At 51.2% G+C, this 8,070-nt stretch overlaps 3 long non-coding RNA genes across 3 annotated transcripts in view; 2 read left to right on the top strand and 1 right to left on the bottom strand.

Moving 5' to 3' along the window:
- LOC118352375 (uncharacterized) overlaps positions 1-1,931 on the top strand; it is a 42,725-nt gene extending 40,794 nt beyond the window's left edge. The window contains exon 3 of the long non-coding RNA XR_007406198.1: positions 1,532-1,931. This is a non-coding gene — a long non-coding RNA (uncharacterized LOC118352375). The remainder of the gene's footprint in view (positions 1-1,531) is intronic.
- Positions 1,932-4,954: 3,023 nt separating this feature from the next.
- Positions 4,955-6,617, bottom strand: LOC118352374 (uncharacterized). The gene is made up of 3 exons (XR_004809401.2): positions 6,478-6,617; positions 5,672-5,880; positions 4,955-5,164 (listed from the first exon to the last, which is right to left on the bottom strand). It is a non-coding gene; the product is annotated as an uncharacterized LOC118352374 (long non-coding RNA).
- On the top strand, positions 4,959-7,836 carry LOC112676445 (uncharacterized). The gene is made up of 2 exons (XR_007406197.1): positions 4,959-6,273; positions 6,548-7,836. It is a non-coding gene; the product is annotated as an uncharacterized LOC112676445 (long non-coding RNA).
- Positions 7,837-8,070: the final 234 nt, after the last annotated feature.

Genomic DNA, 8,070 nt, shown 5'->3' on the forward strand with positions numbered 1-8,070 from the left:
GGTGGGATTTTTTAAAAATATTTTATTTATTTATTCATGAGAGAGAGAGAGAGAGAGAGAGAGGCAGAGACACAGGCAGAGGGAGAAGCAGGCTCCATGCAGGGAGCCCGATGTGAGACTCGATCCCAGGACCCCAGGATCATGCCCTGGGCTGAAAGCAGATGCTAAACTGCTGAGTCACCCTGGCGTCCCGAGGTGGGATCTTCTTGGACTGCATACATTACTGTTCTCTCCAAGGGGTGTGTAGTAGCCTGTCATGCACTGCACAAGGGCACCCATGAAGAGGTCATCATAGGTGATTTCAGGCTCATGCTGGCTTGCTTGCTTGGTCGCTTATCCTGGAAGAAGCATCCACCACCTGTGGTAATGCATCCACCCAGAGGAGCTACTCTTTCTAATTCTCACAGTGATGCCAGGGCAGTTTGGGTCCTCCAAGAAGATTCAAAGGGGGATTAGATGTGTGAGAGGTTGATTGGGGGAAATAGCTCTGAGGGGGGAAGGGGAGGAGGAGGAGGCTGGAGAGCCTTCAGGCTGAGATGCTGGCCTGACCTCCGTGGAGGAAAAGGGTGGAAGGAAGGTCAGGTAGGAGGGGCTTCGCAAAGTCCCAGGGAAGTTTTATACAGGCTGATCTTGAGTCCTGGAGCCAAGGCGCACCACCAGGGGCATCCCACATCCTAGCAGAAGGGCCTGTGTGTCACTTCCCTTCTGTGCTTAGTCGTTGGCGGGAGCCCCTGGCGATGCAGTGTGGATCCAGAGCATAGCACCAGGGCTGTCAGTTGACCACTTGCCCACAGTACAAGAGCCATGGGGCTCATGGTCAAGGCCACCACGCATGCTGCATGCTGTACTTGCTACCCGGTGCCCTGGTCTGTGAAGGCATGCAGGCCTGGGATTTATTTGATGTGTTATGCTTCAGGGTAGCCACGTGAGCAAATTTTGCATCAATATCACAGTAAATCTGAAAGTGCTGCAACGTAAGAGCATCTGTTGTCCTTGAAAGCTCCTTTACCCTGCAGGGTGACACCTCATGCCCAGGGGGAGTACATGGTTTTAGGGAGATGTATTCATTTCTTGTGGCTGCTGTGACAGATTGCCAGAACCTAGTAGCTTCACACAATACATATTCTTGTATACTTCTGGAGGTCAGAAGTCTAAAATGAGTCTCATGGGATAAAAATCATGGTATCTAGCAGGGCTGGGTCCTTCTGGAGGCCTTCGTTCCTCGAATCTTCTAGCTTCTAGAGGAGGCCTGCATCCCTTGGGCTGTTGCCCCTCCTCTATCTTCAGAACTGGCAACAGCTCCTCTGTTCTTTGGGGGGAGGACCTTTCCTGTCTTAGTCCTTATTCTACATGAGGTGACTGTCCTCTCTCCTCTCCAACTCAAGGATAAGCTTGGCTCATCAGAGTGGCTCATGACCTTGGCCAGGCCAAAGAGAGCTTCACCTGGGATTTGGGGTGGGCTTTTTTTCTGCAAGGTGGGTAAGTCAATAAAATGAAAATCTGGAGCTGCTTGTGTTCCTCCTGCCTCCAGGTATGAAGACCTTGCTTGAGAATGAAGTCGGCAGAGAAGAAAGGCGAATGGCTATTGACCTTGAGACCTGGATCCAGCTGTACCTGAAGCTAGCTAGACAGGCCCTAAAATTTTCAGATACTGAAATCAGAAATCCCCCTTTTGGCTTAGGCCAACTCAAACTGACTTTGTAATTCTTGTTACTAAGAGTCCTGACTGGTCTTCCCTTCTCCAATTTTGAATATCCAGCCCTGCAGAATTAACACACTAAATTCATATCAGCCTTGCTCGCTTTTCTTCCTCTCCCTTCTCTTCCCCCACCAGCTATGCTATTGGGTGATACATCCTAATGTATATTTAACAGTGGCTCAAAATCAAATTAATTTAGATTGGTTAATAAACTGTAACATCCGTTTCTAAATCAAGCTACATTTTCCTCTTGAGCAACTAAATTCATGCCTGTTGGTTTAATTTGTTGCTATTGTAATCCTTTAACGCTGATGAAATTATGGAAAGGTTTCTAGTGAAATTATCCAGATTTGATTAGGGTTGGACATATTAATATTTTTCCTTCCCAGCAGTCTTTGGAGAAGGATTGGCTAAGAGCATGCAGGTTCCACATGCTGTGGACTGTGATCTCAGAAGGCAGACTCATTCTGTCCCTTGGCAGATAATCCTTCTTTGGGTGTGCATTTATTGAGTGCTGGCTGTATGCACAGTCCTGGGTGTTAATGTTTTCAGTGGAGGCTCTGACAGAAGAAGAGCTCCTGGGAGCCTATGGAACGGTTGTGAGGGATTTAGGAATGCCTCCCTACTGCCCCACCTCTGGTTGTGGTGGGGCCTCATGTCTTGTTCACTGTAGCCCCAGTGCCACCGGAGTTGGGGCTCACATACAACATGATTTGACCTTGAGCTTGACCCTGAAGAATTTCCTGCTGACAAATCCCACCTCTCGACAACCCCATGGCAACCTGGCACAGGTGGAGGCAAGAGAGGAGGGAAAGGGAGAAGGTCCAAGGGGACCCAGCCACACAGAGAGGAGTGAAACCATGCAGGTGGGTCCTGCCCACACTGCCCCCTCCCCCCCACCCCACTGCTGGGGTTGCCCCACCCACCTGCTAACTCTATTTGTTCTGGAATGTGCCAGGCCTCGCCCCAAATAGCACATAATCTGCAGAGGAATCTGAAGTGTGCTTCCAGGTTCTCTACTTCAGGAAAGAGTGGGCTGGGCAGGGGCTGGGAGCTAAGAGTCACTGGATGAGGTCAGGCAGAGAGGCCCCATAGGAGGTTCCCCCACCTTGATGTGCAGCTAGTCTGTGGGGAGGGGGCTCCACTCACTGGGATTCTGGTGGGTGATTCCTGAACCTGGCAGAGTTCTCTGGAAGGGCTGCACCCCGTTCCTCCCCCCGGTGAGTGGTGAGCTGTGTGGGCAGAGTCTCTGTGCTAGGCTGGGTGCCTTTCTAATCCCCTGGGGGATAGAGCCAAGACCCACTCCCCAGCCTTTGGCTGTGGGCTCCCCTCTGCGGGCATGCCCTTTCCTTGTCTCTTGCCTGCTCCCCTTCATGCCAGGAGCCCAGACTCGAGTCTCTTCCTTCTCTGAGAAGCTTCCCCTTCTCCTTGGAATATGCTCTCCAGGCCCTGGGTGCTTCCCCTTCATAGGGTCAACCACAGTGCTAATTCAGAATGGTGAGATTATTTCCTTGTACCCAGCTCCCCTCGACCCCTGCCTGGCTGCAAAGTCAAGGGGAAGAGGAACCCCGCATTTGTAACCTGGAGTTGCCCTGTGGCCACAATGTGTTTAGTTGCCCTTGCACAGCTTTATGACTTTTAACAAGTTAATTGGGACCATTTAAAAAAAAAAAAAAAAGATTTATTTGAGAGAGAGAGAGTGCGTGAGAATACAAGCTGAGGGGAGAGGCAGAGGCAAAGAAATCCTTAAGCAGATTCCTCGCTGAGTGTAGAGCCAGATGTAGGGCTTGATCCCATGACCCTGAGATCATGGCCAGAGTCGAAGACAAGAGTTGCTGTTCAACTGACTGAGCCACCCAGGCACCCTTCATTGGCATTATTTTAAAGTTAGGAGATTTCATATGAAAATCGGGATTTGGGGCCTCTGTTTAGAAAATCAGAAGATTTGGTAACCTTGGGCCCTACATCCCTACATGAGGACAGTTGGCAGGAATTGGCCTTTAAACAGGGCAGGTGCTCTCTTGTTTGCCACACTCTCCACCAGCCCCTATTGCCCACACCCAAGCTGCTTCACCTGTTTACATTGCTTGTCTGATCTCTGTAAATTGTGTGTTTCAACCTCTTGTCCACTCCTTGCATCCCGGCCTCTGTGCCTTTATGTCCAGTTAATCCTCGAAACAACCTGGTGGGACACATAGTCCACATTTTAAAGACAAGAAAAGTAAAGTTTAGGAGAGGTTCATACCCTTCCCAGGATCACACAAGTGAGTGGCAGAGACAGGATTTGAAGCACTGATTATCTGGTTCCCAGACTTGCAGTCCCTCCACAGCATCCCAAGCCTGCATCAACAGGGATGGAGAAAGCTTTTAATTTACAATGCCACCTATATTCTGGTCAGAATTCCTGCTCACTCCATGTAGAGGTGGAGATCAGAAAGTCAGATGCTCAGAGGGGTACACAAAGGAGGTGTAGGGGTGACCAGCCTTGGTCAGGGCCATCTTGGCTGGGCTGAGAATCTTTTGCAGGGCCCCTGATGTCTCCAGGACTTAAGAGGCTTAGGGCCCCAGCCTCCAGACCCAGAATCACCACCCACTCTGCCTTACATGTACACTACCACTGGTCCCTTCCTCCTGGTGTTTGGCTATTTACCATTCATTGGTTAAAAAAAGAAAAAAAAAGTATTGACCACCTGCTCTGTCCCAAGCCCCATACAAAGCCCTGTGTAGCTTCCACAATGAACTCAGAAATGACTCCGAGAGACTAAAAGAGATGAGTTCTCCCACCTTCTAGAACATCAGCTCCATGAGGGCAGGGCTATTGCCTATCTTGTGCCCCTGCTGTCGTCTCCCACAACCTAGAACATTCTCTGGCACACAGTGGGGGCTCAGCAAATGTTTGCTGAACGAAAAACAGTGCGGTAGCATCTTTCCCTACATTGGCTGATGGGAATTCTCAAAAGGAGCTCTTCTTATTATCCTTCCTTTTGAGGGGAGGCATCTGAGAGGGGAAGGAATGGCCTGCTTTGCTCAGCCTCTCGAGGCAGGGCCAGACGCAGAACGCAGAACGTGGGCCTCTTCTGCAGGCCCCTTCTGCATTTCCTTTTCAGCAGGCAACTGGAGTTCTTTCTTTCTTTCTTTCTTTCTTTCTTTCTTTCTTTCTTTCTTTCTTTCTTTCTTTCTTTCTTTTCTCTTTCTTCTTTCTTTCTTCTTTTTTCTTTCTTTCTTCTTTCTTTCTTTTTCTTTCTTTCTTTCCTTTCTTTCTTTCTAACACAGCAGATTTTCAGAGCCTCTGGGTGATACCCAGTGACTAAACAGATGGGTGGAGAATAAATGTCTCTTGTCACAGCTCAGCAAAGTCCCCCCCCCCCAGGACACTCTGGGTGGCTCACCTCTTTGAAAGGGGGCCTCACCCCTTCTTCAGAAAGAGCTTCATTCTGGAATGCAAGCAGCATGGAGGAGTTGCTCCTGGAAGGGAATTTCGACATTCATCAGACGTAATTCTTTCCTTAAGTGAAATATTTAAACAGAGCTTCAAGGAATCCAACAAAAGAAAATGAGTTTTAGGGGAAATACACACAGACACACACACACACACACACACACACACACCACATTCTTTCCTCCAAACATAAGCTGGAAGGATTTTATCTGCTCTCAGAGGGAAAACTTGAGAGGTTTAATTTAAAACTTGGGCGGGCTCATGGCTTTTCAATGGGGGTGATTGTGCCATAGTCAGAGAATGAGATAATAAGAAAACGTTTTTGAGCCAGTGTTTGGTTTGGCTTCAGAAATTCAACCCAGCGTTCTTCTGAGAGCTTGCAGGCCTCGAGTGTAGCTGGGCTGGTGTCTCCCCTGGTCTGAGACCAGGTCTGCAATGACGCTTATACCGCCTGAGGCGCCCAGGGGACGCAGGGGAGGGCTTGGGCGCCGCCAGCTCGGCCCAGGACGCCCAGGACCCCACCGCCTCGTTACCTGGAACCCTGGCGACTGCGTAAAATAAGGGCTGAGCAAGGCAGGAGGATGATCCGCCATCATCTGGAAGCCCCTTGACAGGACAGCATCTTCCGATTTGTCAGGGTTCACAACTCTCCTCCTGTCTTCATCAACCCACTGGATGGAAAATCCAAACCAGCCTCCCCGGGGTGCAGGCTGCTTGGTGCTGCCTTCCTGGGATTCCTCCCCTGTGGGTTTTATCAGGTGGAAATGAGCAAAAGGACTGTGCAAACGACGACCTGCTTCTCCCCTTTGCTTTGCCTCTTTATTCTGCTCCAGGCTCTCTTGGGAAAATGCTCATTTCTGTGAGAACGGGCCTTCCCAGAGCCCAAACGCGGGGAGGAGGGAAACCCGGTAGGAGGAAAGAAAATGGGTGGCTTTTGTTCTGGAAAGGAGCCTTTTCAGGAGGGAGAGCCTGCTTTGTGGGTGGCTGGGCAGGAAGGGAGCTGTGAGGTCAAATCCTTGCTCCACAGGGTCTCCGGATGTTCTCAATTCAGAGGCAGCACATCCCTCCGGGGAACCTGGGTCACCCGCGGCTGGTCCCACCTGCACACCCCCTGCTGTGAACCCCAGCTGAGAAGGTAAGGCCTGATCTCAGGGAGTGTGCCTCTCAAAGGGCTGCTCACCTGTTCTGCAACTGGCTGCTGACTTTTGGAGACCCCCCAAAGGCTTCCTCTACTCAAGAATTCGCCCCCGAGCCCCACCCCTCAATGTACCTTAGGACTGGCCCTAACTTCGCCCCCAGCTCTCCCCCAACAACACCCATCCTTAACCCTTAACCTTACCCCCTTCTGAGGCCTGGGGAGCTGGAGGTGCACTCTGGCTCTCTTGGTGGCTGCCCCATTGTCCCCTCAGCCCCTCAGCCCTGCTTGGATCCCCTGAGCCAGCCTGCCCTCCGGGGCGATGCCAGCATCCCCGAGTGATGACACGACGACGGAGAGCTACGGCTGCTGCTGCGAGGATCCTCCACGTGTCAAACCCGCCCCGCCCTCTGAAGCCCACGTGGCAGCAGGATCACCCCCCCTCCCCCCCACGAAGGCTCCAGGGCAGGATTCCCTTGCTCGTCTTTGGCTTCTGCCAGCAATCCACAGCATCCTCGGCTGCATCACTGGCTGTCCTCTCTCTGGGTCCCTGTGCCGTCATCACACGGTCTTCTTGCAGATTTGCCAGTCATTGATTTCAGAGCCACTCCTAATTCAGCAGGATCTCGACTTGATTTAATACCATCCACAGAGACCCTGTTTGCAAATAAGATCACGCTCACAGGTCTGGATGGGCATGGTTGGGGGGGGGGGTGGATACTATTCAGCCCCATAGACTCCGCCTGGGCCTATACTGGGTTGTACTTTCTGTGCTCCCCCCCATCCTCGGAGCAACCTGCGGCCACAGGCACAGCTAACATTCCCACGGTGCCGATGAGAGAGTAGGGGCTCAGAGCGGTTCAGTGGCAGGTGTCCGAGGTCACGCAGTTGGAGCAACAGTGATGCTGTGATTGGAACTCAGGGCAGCCTGACCCTGGAGCTGTCTGGCTCTGTGGAAACCTCTTGAATGTCTGGCCCTCCAAGCACTGAACCCAAGAGCAGCCCAAGTGAGAATCCTCTGGTTCACAAGCTCATTTCTTTGGGCCACTTGTTTCTAGAGCCTCTTACTAAGCAGTTGGCCCTGACCAGCCCATGTTGGGGGCACAAGGGATGAAAAGTTTCTCTGGGCAAATTTGTGGAGACAGCACAGAGTGGCGGGTGCTAGGAGGGCCTGCTAGGGGCTATGACATCTCCTCTGGGGTGAAGCGATGTCCTGGAACAAGATAGAGGTGGTGGCTGCACAACCTTGAATGTGCTAACCTCACGGAATTGTGCACTTTACCACACTTAATTTTATGTGACTTTTACCCAGGATTTTTTTTCTGTCTTCATATTTTTCCTTTATCTAAAAATCTCACCACTAGGAGCACCTGGGTGGCTCAGTGGTTGAGCATCTGCCTTTGGCTCAGGGTGTGATCCCAGGGTCCTGGGATTGAGTCCTGCTTCGGGCTCCTCGCGGAAGCCTGCTTCTCCCTCTGCCTGTGTCTTTGCCTCTGTGTCTCTTATGATTAAATAAATAAAATCTTTATAAGAAGTAAAATAAAATCTCACCACTAGAGTTAGTCTTTGGTCTTGAGGTGTTGTAAAGGCCACCATTGGGGTTTCTTCTTTTGTTGGAGATGTGGTGTCCAGGGGGCCCTAGTTAAAATGTAAGTATGTCTCCTGGGAGGTGGGGAGAGGGTGCCAAGCTATTACCAGAGTGGGGGCTGGGTTATCTCATTGGCCAGGTGTCACTGTCCAAAGCACGGGGAACAGGGTGCCAGACAGGTGAGCTGAACTGGTGTTTCTGGGAAAGGA

This window comes from Canis lupus, chromosome 26 (genome assembly GCF_003254725.2).
Source record: "Canis lupus dingo isolate Sandy chromosome 26, ASM325472v2, whole genome shotgun sequence".
Taxonomy (NCBI): Eukaryota; Metazoa; Chordata; class Mammalia; order Carnivora; family Canidae; genus Canis; species Canis lupus.